General features: G+C 45.3%; 1 protein-coding gene across 1 annotated transcript in view; it reads left to right on the forward strand.

Annotated features, from left to right (window-relative positions):
• The window catches only part of LOC147683096 (zinc metalloproteinase-disintegrin-like cobrin), a 2,407,169-nt gene that overhangs the window by 898,531 nt on the left and 1,490,925 nt on the right, over positions 1 to 17,713 (forward strand). The window lies entirely within an intron of this gene.

Consider the following 17,713-nt stretch of genomic DNA (forward strand, 5'->3'; position numbering starts at 1 on the left):
CTATAGATGCTCTTTGTCAATTGTATCCTTGGCATGTTTTACACATAAAACATGATGTAGTCACATTTCCTGTTTCTGTTTCACATACTCTATGTCACACTTGACTTCCAACCATATTGACTTCACGTGTATTAGTTGTAAAATCCCTAGCAAGTGTTCTGCTAAAGGTGGAACATATTTTATTGGAGTTGTATGGGTACTTTATAGAGAACACAAAATTCATCCCAATATCAGTTAGAGTAGCATTGACAGGCATTTCCATAAGTATAGGGATGGTAACAAGAGTCACGATAGAAACATGCAGTTACATTAGCAGCAGATACTGAGTGAATACAGTGGGGTGGGGAAGTTGACTGGAGGAAATTAGGGTTTTTTTTTTTTCTACTTAGGTAAGGTATAAAGCATCCAGTCCCAGATGTATGCGTAGATAATTCAAAAGTTTGAGCATAGAAGGGAAAATCATCCCTTGTTTTTTTTTAACTTTGAGCCTGTTAGCGCACATACGCTGTCTGCTAGACCTGCTGTAATCAATAACACCACCATATTCCCACCTCCTGCTTACCGTTGGTTCATTCAATCTTCACACTTATTTGCAGCCTTGTGTCTCGTTCCTGCAGCCGATACCGCACTTCCTTTCATTGCTGAGGAGCACCGATAAAGTACAGTGTGCATACCCTTACCTTCTATATCTCCTATTAGGATGAAGTTTTTTTTTAGTTTTTTCTTTTACAGCCACCCCACTTGGACAGGCTCCCCTAACTTACTGCTGGCGTAAAAGTTGTATTATCTTCTTTATGGGTCCAACCAGAGACCCCCATAAAGAAGATAATAAACCTTTTATGTCAGCAGGAAGTTCGGCCGAGCCCGTCCAAGTGGGACGGCAGAAAGAGAGGAAACTGTCCGTCATGGCGAGCGCTTCGAGCGCTTGTTCCGATTGTGAGCTTGTGTGGCTGTGTGGGTGCACATACTCCTGTGGCGCAAAGCTGAGCATCACTGAAATAAAGCACGTACAGCCACAGCATTTTCCATGTTGGCCCATGTGGGTAAGTACACGTCTTGCCATTGCCTTTCACTGCAACGCATGCTTTAAACACCGGAAAAGAACATGTCAGGGCCGTGTGCCTTTCATTCGGAGCATACATACAGTCTCTGTCTTCTTTCCTTTATGTAAAGTGCACGCACGCGTGTAATGGCCCTTTGCATGTTCAAGTTCAAGTTCAGAAATTTGTATAGCGCACTACTCACCCAGAGGGTCTCAAGGCGCTTGGGTGAAGGTGGGTGCATTACTTATCGAATAGCCAGGTTTTCAGCTGCTTTCTAAAGGAGAGGTGGTTCTGTGTAAGGCAGATGTGAGTGGGGAGAGAATTCCAGGTTTTGGCCGCTAAGTAGGAGAAAGATCTTCCTCCCATGGTGGATCTCTTGATGCGTGGAATTGCTGCAAGGGCTTGATTGGATGAACGTAGTTGGCTGGTTGGTGTGTAGAAGGACAGTCGTTTGTTGAGGCATTCGGGTCCTATGTCGTAGAGGGCCTTGTGTGCGTGGGTGAGGAGGCGGAACGTTACTCTCTTGCCGACGGGAAGCCAGTGGAGATCTTTCAGGTGACCGGAAATGTGGGCTTGACGGTGGATGTCGAGTATGAGTCTGTCCGAGGCGTTTTGGATGCGCTGTAGTTTTTTCTGTAGTTTGGCTGTGGTTCTGGCGTAAAGGGTGCTTCCATAATCCAGTCGGCTAGGGACTAATGCGTGGGTGACTGTTTTTCTGGTTTCGGTGGGGATCCAGCGGAAGATTTTTTTGAGCATGCGTAGGATGTTGAAGCATGATGATGTAACGGCGTTGACCTGTTTGGTCATTGAGAGGGAGGAGTCTAGGTTGAAGCCCAGGTTCCGAGCGTGATCCGTGGGTATGGGTGCTGTACCTAGAGCCGGTGGCCACCATGAGTCGTCCCAACCTGAGGGGGATGATCCTAAGATGAGGACTTCCGTTTTGTCTGAGTTTAGTTTTAAACGGCTGTTCTTCATCCATTCGGCTACTTCTTTCATTCCTTCGTGTAGATTGGTTTTGGCGGTGTTGGGGTCTTTGGTGAGGGAGAGGATTAGCTGGGTGTCGTCAGCGTCTGAGATGATGTTGAGGTCGTGTTGTCGTGCGATGGTTGCGAGGGGACTCATATACACGTTGAAGAGGGTAGGACTGAGTGATGATCCTTGTGGTACGCCGCAGATGACTTCGGTGGCTTCTGATTTGAATGGGGGGAGGCGGACTCTTTGTGTTCTTCCAGCGAGGAACGAGATGATCCAGTCCAAGGCTTTTCCTTGTATTCCTACGTTGTAGAGGAGTTGTATGAGGGTGTTATGACAGACTGTGTCGAAGGCGGCGGAGAGGTCAAGTAGGATGAGGGCGACTGATTCTCCGTTGTCCAGTAGCGTTCGAATGTCATCCGTAGCAGCGATGAGGGCGGTTTCGGTGCTGTGTTTGGCTCAAAAGCCGGACTGTGAGGGGTCGAGTGAATTGTTGGATTCAAGGAAGGCGGCGAGTTGGCTATTGATGGCTTTCTCGATGACTTTGGCCGGGCAGGGGAGGAGTGAGATGGGGCGGTAGTTCTTGAGTTCAGAGGGGTCCGCTGTGGGTTTCTTCAGAAGGGCACTGAGTTCGGCATGTTTCCAACTTTCTGGGAAAGTAGCGGAGTTGATGGAGCAGTTGATGACATCGCGAAGATGGGGTGCGATGATGGAGTCTGCTTTGTTGAAAATGTGGTGTGGGCATGGGTCAGTTGGTGAACCAGAATGGATAGAGTTCATCAGTCGGATGGTGTCATCAGTACTGATTGGGTTCCAGGCGCAGAGGTAGTGAGAGTGCTGTTTTGGATCGGAGGTGGGTATAGTGGGTTGTTCTTCAGATAGGTTTCCAAAGCTGTTATGAATGTCGATGATTTTGTTGTGGAAGAAAGAGGATAGGGAGTCGCCGAGGTCTTGGGAGGGAGTGATGTCGTTGGAGCCGGCGCTGGGGTTGGTGAATTCTTTGACGATGTTGACTAATTCCTTGCTGTTTTGGGCGTTGTGGATCTGATCAATTGGTGGTGTTTGAGGATGGCGTCCTTGAAGGTGGTCAGGTTGTTAGTGGTTGGGTTTTTTTTCCAGGTTTTCTCGAGGGTACGACATAACCTCTTGGATTTCTTAAGGTCATCGTTGAACCAGGGGGCCTTTTTGTTACCTTGTTTGATCTGATGGTTTTTCAAGGGTGCTAATTCGTCAGCGCTGTGGGTGATCCATTGTGCGAGTTTGGTGGCGGCTTCGTTTGGGTCCGATGGTATGGTGGGGGGGTTTTGGTTAAGTGATGTGAAGAGTTGGTCGGTGGTGATTTTGTTCCAGTTTCTTCGAGGAATAGGTTGTGGTGGGATGTGGGTCGTGGTCTTTGTATAGCTGAAGTGAACGCATATGTGGTCCGTCCAGTGGAGAGCTGTGGTGTGATTGAAGGAGATGTGCTTGCTGGAAGTGAAGATAGGGTCGAGAGTGTGTCCGGCGAGGTGGGTGGGGGTGTCAACAAGTTGTTTGAGTCCGAGATTGGCTAGGTTGTCCAGAAGGGTGGTGGTGTTGCTGTCGTTTTTCTTATCCAGGTGGAAGTTGAGGTCTCCCAGTAGGATGTAGTTCTCGGAGGTGAGGGCATGTGGGCTGATGGAGTCAGTGATGTCTTCATTGAATTGTGTGCCGGTTCCTGGTGGTCTGTAGATGAGGGTGCCTCTAAGTGTGGTCCTGGGGTCGTTGTGGATCTGGAAGTGAAGGTGTTCGGCGGCCGCAAGGTTGTCGTCGGAGCTGGCCGTGATTTGGATGGTGTTCTTATGGAAGATGGCGATGCCTCCTCCTGTTTGGATGGTGCGGTCTTTTCGGATGATCTTGTAATTGTCCGGGATGGCTATGGCGATGTCGGGTGCTGATGAGGCGTTCATCCATGTTTCAGTAAGGAAGGCGACGTCCGGTGATGTGGTGTCGAGTAGATCCCAGAGTTCAGTGGCGTGTCTGTGGATCGAGCGGGTGTTCAGCAGGATGCACTTCAGGTGGTTAGAGTTGGAGCTGTGTTTGGGGGAGGTGGATTTGGTGTGGGTCCTGATACTTGTGAACTTGCAGGAGTGGCATGCGAATGGTCCATGGGTGTGTCCTGGGGTAGTTGTGCAGCATTGTGGTGAGCGTCCGGGGTTGAGGGCAAAGAGGGAAGCGGCGTCGTACGTAATGAGGGTGGGGGGGATTTGCGAGGACCAGGGGGTCTGGCGCTGGGCGCGGTCCAGGCGCGGACGGGCGCAGACGGGCTTACCTTTGGCGCACCTTCGGCGCGCATGGGGCGCGTTCGCTGCGCGTCCATTGCTCTGCCATAAGTAGATGGTGGAGGGGGTGGGGCGAGGGAGGGTCAGCTGGGAGGCGGGAAGCGGGGTGGAGCTGCAGGCTGCGACGGCACAACAACAACAAGATGGCAGCAATAGCGAAGCCTAAGAGAACGAGGTTGGGTGGGCAGAGGTGCCGGCACGGTCAGACAGAAATGAGCAAATAAATTAGAAACCACCAGCAATTTATGCAACTAGCGTAACGCTAAGGTTTGGCTACATTAAAATCAAAATAAATCGATTTTACAGTTCAAGCGCAGGCACAATCAAATAGCGTAAGGCTAAGGTTTGGCTAGATTTAAAAGCACAAGTCAAGCGCAGGCACAAGCTACGATACCACAGGAAGCCTTGTGAGAGAGCGATGGAGCGTGGGGGAGCGACCGCTGCAGATGGAGGCAGGACGGTCACAGCGCTTACTTGGGAGATGCGAACCAGTACTCTATCGTGGGAGGGAGGGTCAGCTGGGAGGCGGGAAGCGGGGTGGAGCTGCAGGCTGGGACGGCACAACAATAACAAGATGGCAGCAATAGCGAGGCGCCGGCACAGTCAGGCAGAAATGAGCAAATAAATTAGAAACCACCAGCAATTTATGCAAGTAGCGTAACGCTAAGGTTTGGCTACATTAAAATCAAAATTAATCGATTTTACAGTTCAAGCACAGGCGTAATCAAATAGCGTAACGCTAAGGCCTTCACAATATAATGTGGCCCAATGCCCTGAGGGGTCGATGTCGGAGTTGGGGAGTGTTGTAATTGAATCCAGGAATCAAGTAACATTTAGTTGGGATTTATTATTCAGCACAGCATTCATAAGCTAACAGCTTCCAAGTCCAGATGCAACTGAACTCTCCTTACCAACCACCACAAGAATACAGAATCTTATTAGAACATAAACATGGCTCATGGACAGCAGCTCAGGAGCACAATGATGTCCCTTACCCAGATGTTAATAAACATAGAAAAGGTATAATACAGAATGTAACAGGGAGCCAGGTTCGAGTCTGGGCAAATCACTTCATCTCCCGTGCCCATCTGTAACGCAACTGATGCTCATGTAAAGCGCACTGATTCCTTCGGTTCTAGTTCAGCGCTATATATATAAAAAGAATAGGATCAGCTCTGTTGGTTCTCTATTTTTTTCTACCACTAGTTCTTATATACAGAATACAGCCGCTTGAGTTGAAGCAGTTGTATTTGTTCTTGTAAATTATATTTATATGTCGCTTGCTACTCGTGATGAGTTATTGACGTGCTTTGCAGCGAGCAACATAACAAATTCTCATTATACACTCCTGGGCAGGTTGTGTAACTAGATACAAATATGGTGTACTTAGGTACACGTTTCTTGCACACAAACACACACAATATGCACGACAGCGGTAGCAGCAGTTCAGGCCCCCTGAAACCGAAAGCGCACAACCGTCCAGGATCTGCTCACTATACTACAGTATATGCAGCTGTTGTGTGAGAGAGAGACAGGCACCCATCCACCCAGGATGTAACTACTATAGGTGCAGCAATTGCAGTGACACCATGACAGGGGGGCCATTGACCCTTGATAACTGCTATATTTCTCTTAATCAACAGCAGTCAAATGGTCCATTTTCCCTGGTTGCATCAGGGTCCGTGGCATCGCTGCTACACATAGGTAGTAACAGTACAAACATCACTGACACACAGCAGTGATGGATGCAGTGTTGGTTTATTAAAAATAGTTTTAAGTAGCTTCACTTTGTGGCTCCAAATATTCACAGGCTATCTTGTAAAATATTTTGCCTGACAGCCAGATGTCCCGAGGCCTGGTCTCTGTTCAATGGCGATGGCTTTAAAACTGTGGGGCGCCCCACAGGAAGGTGCAGCTGGGTGTCAAGGGTGGGTGTGATTCCGGCACAGAAGAGCACGTAGCCTGTCCCAGACGAGCACAGACAATGTGCATCATTTTGGTAAAGAGTAATGTCATATTATGAACGTAGACAACGTATCATGGGGCAGAAATTAACAACTTTTTGTCACTCATGCCCTGCTGGTAGTAGGTGTCAAGGAAAGGATTCCAGACTCGCTCATAAATTGACTGTATCATGGGACGGTGTTATTATTTCCGTGTTATAACGCGTGCATTCATACTGTGTTGGTGGGTCATTGCCCCTTATTCCGAGCAGCATAAGCACGTCGTCTCCTGCGGGTTTTACTTTGTATTATTGAGTTTTTTCGTGAACTAACTTTTTCTTTTGCTTTAGAGCAGTGCCATGTAGTATGTGGAAAGTGGATTGCTGTTGATTTATTGTTTCATGCACGTTTGGCTTTTGCTGAGCTACTTTATTATATCAGACCTCACGGTTAACACATTTAAGAACCCTGTTATATAGGCAATTCCACTTAAATATCGAATGCACCCGACGGGGAAAGAATAATGTATACGGCATCTGGCCTCTGCTAAGCACCATTGTCTACAATTACACTCATTCCTCATACATAGAGGAGCTATAGGGGTAGAAAACAGGTCATCCCCGTCTCAATATCTCAAATACAAACTAGGACCTGCTCACGCTGTGAATCAAGTCCTCAAATCCCTACCTAACAATTGAAATGTTTGTTGGGGCAGCAGCTAACGTTATGCCGTCTATGCCTTACGAATCTGGGTCACCCTTTCAACGAATTAAAACTACTTTAAAATGTTGCGCTGTATTCCCCCGCTGTCATCCCCCCTCAAACCCTCCCCTCATATGAAGGAACTCCTTCAAGTGAGTACAGGGGAAAGAAGGAGAGACAAAATGTGTGAAACAGGATGGTGGAGCCTCACGGGAGTAACACCATGGTGGTAAGCAGGATGGTACTCGTCTGCTATCTTAGGTTCTCATCATCAGCATCTGCCAAACACTAACAAAAAATTGTGATAGTGCACATAGAAAAGGAAAATAATGGACAAAGGTGCTAGGATGTCAAAACCTGCCTGTACATCAGAATAGATCCAGTGTACCGCAGATCCAACTAACAATGAGGTACTACGAAACCAAACCCTTTGGTGCGTCTGTCCTAAATTAAAACCGAGCTAGACCACACTGGCTAATGGACCTTTATTCAGTGCTGTGTGTCTGCTCATTTAAAAGCCAACATATTTCATGCCAACCGATAACTCACTGCAATTTCATCAGGGTGTGGGTCTGTCACTCCACCCTGCACCAATAATCTTATATTGTTAGTGTTCCTGCAAAAGACATAATTGGAAATCACCGGAACATCATCAGTCAGCACCTATTCTTAGTAACTGGTATTGTAATTAAAAAAAGAACAACAATTAGGTTGTCATGATCAATTTACCGAGATAAGGCCCTCTACGGGCATACCTGTACCCTCGTGCATTTGGGAATATGTGCTTGGTCACTCTCTCACTAGTTGTCACGTATACTGCCAACGTCAGTCTGTAAAACATAGGGTATTATAGTGAATCTCAACAATATTTCAGTAGACACAAACGTTTTGTATTCCTTCTTCCTTTTCAGTTTATCTGTTAATGTTCTCTCCCCACTTCTAACTTTCTGTCATTTTAGTGATATCATATATTTGCCACTGGGAGTTGAGAATCATACTCCTCCCCAGCCCGCTGTTTAGCAGTTGTAACCTCGATTTATTAAACAAGGGCCATTTACAAGTGGATCATATATGCTGTTAATTCTTCTATATTCACTGCGGCGTGCTCGCATAAAGTACTCTCGTTGTTATACATAATGTAACTGAGCTCGCCTTCTCTTCTACTGCTCGCAATTTGCCGTGTAAATCCTGCGTTTAAAACTGTGTAAAGCAAAATGCAGCCGTTTCTCTGGTAAACCCTCCTGCTGGTGTACACTCACTGTGACCTCATTTGCAGTAGAGCTCTATCTCGTCACCATTCGGGTTCGGTCTATGGTAGCACACTATGTACAACCCGGGCATGCCGTGTCATCACGCAAATCACGTGTCGCCCTCCCAGCTTTCAGGTGAACGTGGCTGCCATCTAGAAAATGTGTCAAAAGGACGAGTTGGATCCCTCCTTACAGAAGGACACATATTAAGATGTGCAAACCTGGAGCAACCCTGTATGTTTCTACAAAGTAATTCTACTTTTCTGCCATTATGCAAAAAACAGACATACAAATCTAACTATCGGATTATTCGAAAATTAGTGGCCAAATCAATATTTTGATACAGGTAAATGTTTTTAAAGTATGGCATGATGTACAAGAGTGTTCTGTGTGCCCGACCGATTGTGTAAAGTCCTCTATACCATGCACCCAGAGTTATCACGCTCCTACTCAGACACAACCCATTGTCAATTTGAAAACTTTATCGGGCCTGGAGGTTAACTGACCATGTCGGGCATAGTGCACCCCTTGTTCATACTGTGCCACTGCTGGCGATGTAACTCAAATGATGGTTTCTAGCTCCTGCAGAGTTTGATGTCATGGTCCTATTCTACATCACTTCTAGTGATGCCAGTAGTTAACAACCCTAGTGTCTAAATATACACTCATAAAACAAAAGAGCACGGGAATAGGATGTCACTGGGGTGCTCAGTTAGATGTTAACCTTACCCCATTCAATTAGGTCATTAAGCCCATGTTGGTCCACCCCTCCTGGTAAATCCAACACGCTTCTCTCGTGCTGAGTCTACTTTCGATGTTAAAGTGGTCACCTATAACCTTCTCAAGGACTACCCAACGGATGTCTCTCGGGGTGTGTTTCAGTTCCTGGAAGTGCTGCACCAATTTAGTTGTGAGTTTCCCTGCACGCAAAGTACTCAGGTGCTCTTGTATCCTGATTTTGACTTTACGTGGCGTGAGACCAATGCAATGTAAGTCGCACAGGGACATAAGTCTGTATATGACGGTGGTATTACAATTACTGTACTTGTTCAGATACCAAGTTTTGTTCCCTACCAAAGTCATGCTTTTCGTTGGTGCTGTTAACTCACATACCGAACAGCTACCACACGGAAAATGTCCATGTGGCACGTTGGTTTCTCGTGATCCCTGTTTGGGCCGGGTATGGACCAAAAGCGGTCACAGAATTTAGCTGATTGCTTAAAGGAAAAGCGAAGTTGAAGCATTTTCATGCTCTTTGTAGTTAAAAGATGCCAATGTCATATAATATTCTGTCTGATTGTGGTAGACAGAGGTCCAAGGGTGGTAACCACTGGAATGCATTCTCCACGGCTCTTCGGTGTCCTTTCTAACAGGGCTGCACATGGAGTGTTAAATGCTCATTTTTGTGCCTGTTTGATCACTTTCCTCGGATAATCACGCACTTCCAATTTCACTGAAAGGTCTTGAGCTTGTTCGGTGAACTCTTGCAGTGATGAACAGTTCCGGAGGTATCTTAAAAATTGACCCACTGGTAAATTGTCACAAAGGGCTCGTAGGTGATATAATCTGTAGTGTGGTAGCGAGTTCTTGTTGGTCGGTTTATGATGCCCACTGGTCACCAGCTTATTGTTTTCCGCTCGTATATCAAGATCAAGATAGGTTACTGTGGATCTACTGATAGTCCACGTAAACCTCAAGCACTTGTCTAGATTGTTGAACCAGTTAAGGAACTCATTCAGTCTGCTTTCTGAGCCTGTCCAAATGCATAGCACATCATCAATATATCTCTTCCAGAGGACAATGTTCCTCTGTAAGAGATTGGAATTGTGATTGAGGTAGTGTGCCTCAAACTGGCCTTCGTAAATGCAGGCCAGACTCGGAGCAAATGTTGCCCCCATCGAGGTACCAGAGACTTGTAGGTACATCTGGTCCTTGAAAGCAAAGAAGTTGTTAGTCAGGGCAATTTCTATGCACTGTAAGACAAACGTTTGTTGTGTGTCATAGAACCACTCGCATTCCCCCAGGGCGCGAGCTGCTGCCACCAACGTCGCTTCCCGGTGGATGCTTGTGTAAAGTGACTCAATGTCTATAGTGACCAAGGGTTGGTTGTGCTGGTCATAAGTAATGTCCTCCAAAATTCTCAACACATCTGTAGTGTCTTGTACATATGATGGTTGTGTAACTACACACTCCCTCAGAAAGTAGTCTGAAAATTGTGATAATGGTTCCAATAATGATTGGATACCCGAACCTATCGGGTGCCCGGGAGGTGGTCGTTGGGTCTTATGAATTTTAGGCACTATATAAAAAGCCAGCATCCTGGATTTGAGATTAATGAGAAACTCTGCTTCTTTACATGTTGCCCATTTCTTCTCTTTAGCCTGTGTGACTAGCTCTATTATAGTGGTCTGTAATTCCTTTGTTGGGTCCCTCACAAGGGGTCTGTAATTTTGGCGATCGCCCAGTAACCAGGCAACTTCTGCTTTGTAATTCTCGGTGTCCATCACCACCACTCCCCGCCCTTATCGGCCGGTTTGATGGTGATGGCTGAGTTGTTTTGGAAAGCTCTTAAGGCCTGCCAGTCCTTCCTGCTCATATTTGTATGGGGCACCCTACTCGTGTTTTGCTCCAGGTTTGCAATATCTTGTAATACCTTCTGTTCAAACACTTGCACTTCAGGACCTGCTGAATTAGTAGGTGGACAGAAAGTGGAGGGGCATCTCAAATTAGTTGAAAAAATTGAGGGATTATCTACTTCTTTTCCTTCAAAAACATTTTAAGTTTGATTTTTCTCATCAAGCCAAATATTTCACCTCGTAATTTAAACCCATCATGTTTTGGTGTAGGGACATAGCCTAGGCCTTTATTAAGAACCCGCAACTCATCTTCTGTCAGCTGGTGTTGCGAAAGGTTGACCACAATGGTCCTATCACTCATGGTTAGTGGGGGGTCCTGCCTTGGCTGAGTGTTATCCTAGAGGAGAACATCTGCCATGATGCATTCAGATTTTGACGAGCACGTCCTCGTCCTCTGCCCCTGTGACTGGCCTTTCTTTGGTTTGTAGGTTGTGTGGGCTGCTGACCTAAAAAAAACCCTGAAAAGGGCCCCTAAGTACTCATTCGCTCTGTCCTGGTGGTCAAATCTCACCCTTTGGTTAGAAGTATGTGGCTGGGCGTTCAGATCTTCATACTCGCTGCTTGTATTTTCAAATGTCCAGTTATTAGGAGTCCTTTGTTTGAATCATTTTGCACACATGTTTTTTTAAGGTATCAATGTAGGCACTATATTTGGCATTGTTCCCATTAGATACATAAAGCGATATCCAGGATTCTTGAATAGAGACTTTTGCCCTATAGGACTTGTACCTTAATTACTGTGTAGTTAAACTGATCTCTGATGTAAATCATTTATCTTCAATAATTGGTGTATGCTAGTTGTGTGTTCCTTTTACTGCCAATAGTAAAGATAACAAATGCATGATCAGTCGTGAGAACTTGTGAAAAGCCACCATAAAATCCTGACTACTGGAATGGAGTATGGCGAAAAAAGACCATATTAGGTTGTGCTGAAGTGCTATCCATGTCTTTTCCCCATTGCAGGAAGATAAGGTGGCCTACACATGCTACAAAGGAAGTTCCTTGCTCAGATAATTTGCGCGAGTTTAAGCTATTGGCATTGTAAGTGACAATGCCTTTTATTTATGTTTTAAAAATAAAAACAAAATAAAAGGGATTGTTATTTGCAATGTCAATAGTTCAAACTTGCGTAATTGCGAGACCTATTGCATTGCAAATGCTTGTTTAATGATGCTTTCGGCATGTCGCTGCTTGTTTTGATGTCTGCTTCTGTCGCTTTAATGCAGGTACTACTTTTAAGGTCTCGCCTACGCAGCCCGCATGCGCTGCATAGGAGAGACCTAATGCCATTGGTCCCCTTTTTCACCCACAACAGTGCACACGTTCCATTGCCTTCAATGGCAACGCGTGTACATGTGGAGATTCACTTGCGGGAGCGGGCCCCACCATATGTTAGCAATTATCGCTCCTGCAAGTGAATCAAGCAGGCCCCCCTCCTCCCCCTGCTGCCGTGCAAGCTTGTCATTCACTGTCACAGCCATAAAATTGGGAGGTCAGGCGGAAGTTGCAAGTTGAAAGACACGCAGAAGAGGACGATGTACTGACCGGTTGGCTCTTGAGTGGAGACTTGCACTACTGAAGTCACTGAGCGATTACCCTACTATGGGTACACATTTTCTCATAGAAATAATTCTGTGCACACAAGTGACTGGCATTTACCAACTAGTCTCAAATCTGGACAGTGGTTCGCTCACACGAGCAGACTGTTCCCACAATCGCAGCCTCTCGCGCACAAATGACTATACACCTCCCTGCATCCTCGTTGCTTGGCCAATAAACAACCTTCATGAGCCCTGGTAGCCAATCCTAGGCAACTTCACATATCATCTCTTTGGTGTCCTCCATCCAATAAACAACGAACAAGACCTGCCGCTACCAATAACATGCTTTTAACCTTTGCTCACATCAGTATTAAAATTGTTGCGCCCACGTGAGTGGCTCAGAGTCGCTTGGTGCCTCGGAATTGACCATGCTCCACATAATTACCGTACTGACTGGACAAAACGAACCCTGAAAAAGAAGTAGAGAAACAATGTTCAGTCTTAATTAAGGTATAGCCGGCGACCCTCTGGACATTGTGGTTACCATCTTGACCAGCTAACACTGTAACGCCTCAAGACACCCAGAGACCACCGAGCAGGCTCGGATTCCCATATGTGGCATCTCTTGCAGTAAGAATTCTTGGAACGTGGTTTTAGAAAACATCTAGCTGCAACAAATATTTTTTGGGGGGAGTGGGTCCTGATATTGCGCTGTATTACATTGCTGTTTTACACTTTCTAATGCCATGATGCCACAGTTTCTGTCGCCATTCTTCTCTGTTGGGCAGCTCTTAGATATTGGACGGAAAGTGACCATAGGAAGCCATTGGTTATCTTGATTTTTGCACTTTGCCCTGCCCAAGAAGTTGTTGTCAAACTTAAGAACTGAAAGGGGTGAATGAACTGAAGACACTGTTTCCTATAAAACAGTTATCTATGGTCAAAGTCAGAGACTAAAAATGCATGCAAATTCTCCATACATAATGGCTTTGGAAAATGAGTCTTAGAGAAAAGTAGGAACTAGGGGCCAGATGTAGGTCGGTCGGCAACGGCCGAAAATCGGTATTTTCGGCCGTTACCGACCGGTTTACAATATTTGGCATGTAGGGGGCAATATTTTACCGAATCGGTAAAATTACCGATTCGGTAATTTTACCGATTCGGTAAAATAAAAAATCGGTAGATTTACCGATTTGAAGCCACCCATATGTAGGTGGGACTCTTCAGAGTCCCAGGAGCCTTTACGAATCGGTATTTTACCATCAAAACCAATTTGATGGTAAAATACCGATTCCGGTGTGCATGCACATGTGTGCATGCACACCTATGTCATGTGACAGGCAGACCTGCCCTTAGGGCAGGTATGCCTGCCACATGGCACCTGTGCCTGTTTTGGGGGTGCCAGAGGGTGTCAAAGTGACACCCCCTGCACCCTTGTGAATTCTCTAATTACCGATTCGGTAAATACCGAATCGGTAATGCCTAATCATTCCTATGGGCTTCAAAGCCCATAGGAATGAATGGGCATTACCGATTCGGTATTTACCGAATCGGTAATTAAAGAAGTGTTAAGGATTCGGTAACGAATCCAGATGTTGGGACCTACATACCATTTACCGATTTTGAAATACCGAATCGGTACAATTCGGTATTTTAAAATCGGTAAATGTTTTTTACCTACATCTGGCCCTAGGTGTTTTTATTGTTTTTATACAGCTTTGCTTTTGTCAATTTCTTGGACTCTTGGTATTGTTGGATTGCAGTATCGTATGTCATCTACAATAGTAAGTTTTCACCTCTAAAGTAGGCTTCATTGTCATTAAACATCGTCAATTCTTCTGCCTGACCTTTACAGGGAGAACTGTGAAAAGGAAATATATGGGTTATCTACACGAATACAGTTGTTTAACCCTTGGGAGGGTATGTGTATATATGTGTGTGTGTGCGTTTTTGTATATATATATATATATATATATATATATATATGTATATATATATATATATATATATATATATATATAGGTGTGTGCGTGTGTGTGTGTGCGTGTGTGTCTGTCTCTGAATATGTAATTTGTTGGTACCCCAACTAGGGAGCTACGAAGGCGTTGGCCTTTGCATCCATTATCTGACAGAGGCTGTCACGCTTCTAAATTGAGTGTGAATGTGGGTGGGTTTGGGTGTGTGTGTGTGTGCGCACATGCATGTATGTATGCATGTTTGTGTGTGTTTCCTTTTTTTGTTTTTGTGAGTAGTTGCTTTTGTTTGTGTTTCCTTTCTTGTATCATGTGTAGTTCCCAAGGAGGCCTTCTCAAGACTGTTAAACTTTGCAAGTTCCTCACAGACCAAGAACTAGTTTGTCCGTGTTGGTCATTTTGTTGTGTTCTATGGTAATAACAAGGAGTGTGTTGCCTATATGTCTTTGGGGCATGCACACTCCCAGAAGGACTCACACAGAAGGGGCCAGTGTTGAACCAATCTTTAATATCTATGTCAGAGTTTATTTAAGTGTATTTTTTGCTTAGGGCACATGTGTCATTAGAGACATCAGATTTTTATTTGTACTTTGAATCGTGCAATTATTTAGCAAAACTCATACATCATACAAATACATAGTTTTAGATACTTAAGTGTTTTTTAAAAGTAGGTGGGGAAAGGCATCACCTGGGGAGACAGGTTGGTGGAAGCAATACAAAGGTTGCCAGAGGGGGGATGCAACACCGAGCAGTGAGGGATGGAAGCAACATGGAGGTGCCGGTGAGGGTAAGTTACACAAAGAATCATGGAAGCAACACAGAGGTCAGGGTAAAAATACACTACATGGGAACATGGAGCGCTCCGGGGTAGGATAGAAGCACACAAGCAAGAGATACGAGCATTGAGTTTGGGAGGGTAAGACCTGTTGTAGGAGTGCACAGCTTCAATGAAATTTGGTGAATGATTGCCCCCAGCAGCGGGCTAATAGGAATATATTAAAAAATGCATGACAATACAAGTGTGGTAACATTATAACTGCAGGGTATTCCACATGTATTGGAATGCAACTCTAAAGGAACTGGAGGTAATACTGAGCTGTCATATTATTCCTTCCCCAGATTCAAAACTAAGAAGGTCACCACAAGATTTATACACTTAGATCTCCTGGTCACCAAAAGGACGATATCAATGAGATGGAAGTCTGCCAGCTCCACACATTCCTGCATGTTTAATATGCTAATAACAATTATTGAAACAAGCATTTGCAATGCAATAGGTCTCGCATTTGTGAGTTTAAGCTATTGGCATTGTAAATAACAATGCTTTTTATTTATGTTTTAAAAATCAACAAGTAAATAAAAGGCATTGTCATTTACAATGCCAATAGCTCAAACTCTAGTAAATGCGAGACATATTGCATTGCAATTTCCTTGTGATATTTGCCTTTGCCACAGGCTGTTTTGTCACTGCTCCTTCTGGTTGTGACTGTATTTGTTTTTTCTTTGTCCTTCTCTGCCTCTGTTTCTCATTTGTCGTTTTGTCATCTCTTCGTCTATCATTGCCTCTGTTTGTTTTGTCATTGCCCGTTTTGCCAATGTCTGTTTTTTTGCAATTTCTTTGCTTGTCTTGACCAGTTTGTAGTTACCAGTGTTAGTTCTGCCACAGTGCTTTGGCTCTAACTATGCCTGGCTTTTGTCTTCTCTGTCGCTGCTTTTCTTACTTTGTAATATTTTTTACCTCTTTCTTGCTACTTCTTTCTCCTGTGCTTGTTGTCACCCCTGCTCTGCTTCTTGTGGGCTGATTCCGCTCTTCCTGTCCCCTCCTCCCCACCGCTCCCTATCTCCTCTTCGCAAACCTCCTGTTCCTCATGCCCACTCATTTCCTGCTCTCCCATCGCCCCTCCTAGCCAAACCCCTGCACTACTTAATGATGACCTCTGTGCATACACACAGTGGACGCCCACAAAAGTGCATGCCGTTGGAGCTTCCAAAGCTCGCCAAAGGCAAGCCCATCTGCACCCATCTGTGACTGGTCAACGGGTACCCCACCCACCCTCTACTACCCTGCGGGGGCCCTCCACACTAATACAAGGAGCATTCACATGCACCTTGTAGATTCTCATGCACTCTGCCTCGTCCAACATGCACAACTCCCATACCAACAACACCAACAGCACCTAACACCCCATCCTTCTCAAACACTCATCAACCAATCACCACCCGCACATCATTCCCCTCTCACATCATACTCCTCAACATCCACTTGGGACCTGCTGCATAGTTGCATGCTAGGCCCTGCTCTCCCTCACAGAAACGTGGCTGAACCCAGTCTCAACACTAGACATCACCACAGCAATTGCCGCTGGCTAAAGGATCACCAAACAGGTCTGCCAGTATAAATGCAGAGGCAGAGTCACCATTATTTTCAAGGACACCTTCAGCTGAACCACCTTGATGGAAACAGTGGCCAGCTACATGGAACAGCTTACCTTCAAGCTACGAATCACAGCCAGTTTCACTTTGAATTCGGACCAACTGGACCTTACACTACCCCACCCTAAAACCCCTGGTTTACATACATCCCTGCCCAGGGAGTTATTGGACTCAGAAAAAAAAAAACGTTGTAACAGGTGGCGATATGATCAACTGTGTGGTAATGGCACAAAACAGCAGAGACACTACAATCGCGTGGCAACAGCATGCACAGTAAATGTGTGCAATGTAATTGCTTTTACGATGTCACAACAGCGTGGTGATTGCTTGTGTTGTCCCGGTTTGCGATGTATCATCATTCATCCTGTTGGGCTTAGGAACCTCAGTGTTAGAACTGGGGTCTCTAGTTGGCAATGGTTTGCACCTTTGCCCAAATATGAGGTCTCAGGGGAGTGAAAGGAAATCTCCAGCCCCTACTCTCTATTCAGCCATGGTCCTATTCAGCCCAGCCCTGACTCATCAGACTTCTGGACCTCAAGCCCTCCTGTCACTCACAAGGCAGACATGCAATACACAACCTAGCAGAGCAAGGCTGAATGGTTAAATAAGAAAATACCTACTTTCTGAAAGTGGTATTTTCAAACACAGAATGTAAAAATCACCTTCACTAAAATATGTATTTTAACATTCTGAGTTCAGGCATACTAAATTTGTTTTTCAACCACATTTCCTGGGTCAGTTAGGATTATAGGATGTTATAATCAACTGCCCATTCTGGCCTATGGGGACAGGTAGCCTTGCATTAGTGAAAAACGAAATTGGCTGTAATTCACTATTAGAACATGTGACACACACCAGGGCATGTCCTACCTTTTCCTTACAATATACCCTGCCCTTAGGCCTACCTTAGGGGTGGCTAACAT

The sequence above is a fragment of the Lissotriton vulgaris genome, chromosome 11 (assembly GCF_964263255.1).
Source record: "Lissotriton vulgaris chromosome 11, aLisVul1.2, whole genome shotgun sequence".
In the NCBI taxonomy this organism is placed as follows: Eukaryota; Metazoa; Chordata; class Amphibia; order Caudata; family Salamandridae; genus Lissotriton; species Lissotriton vulgaris.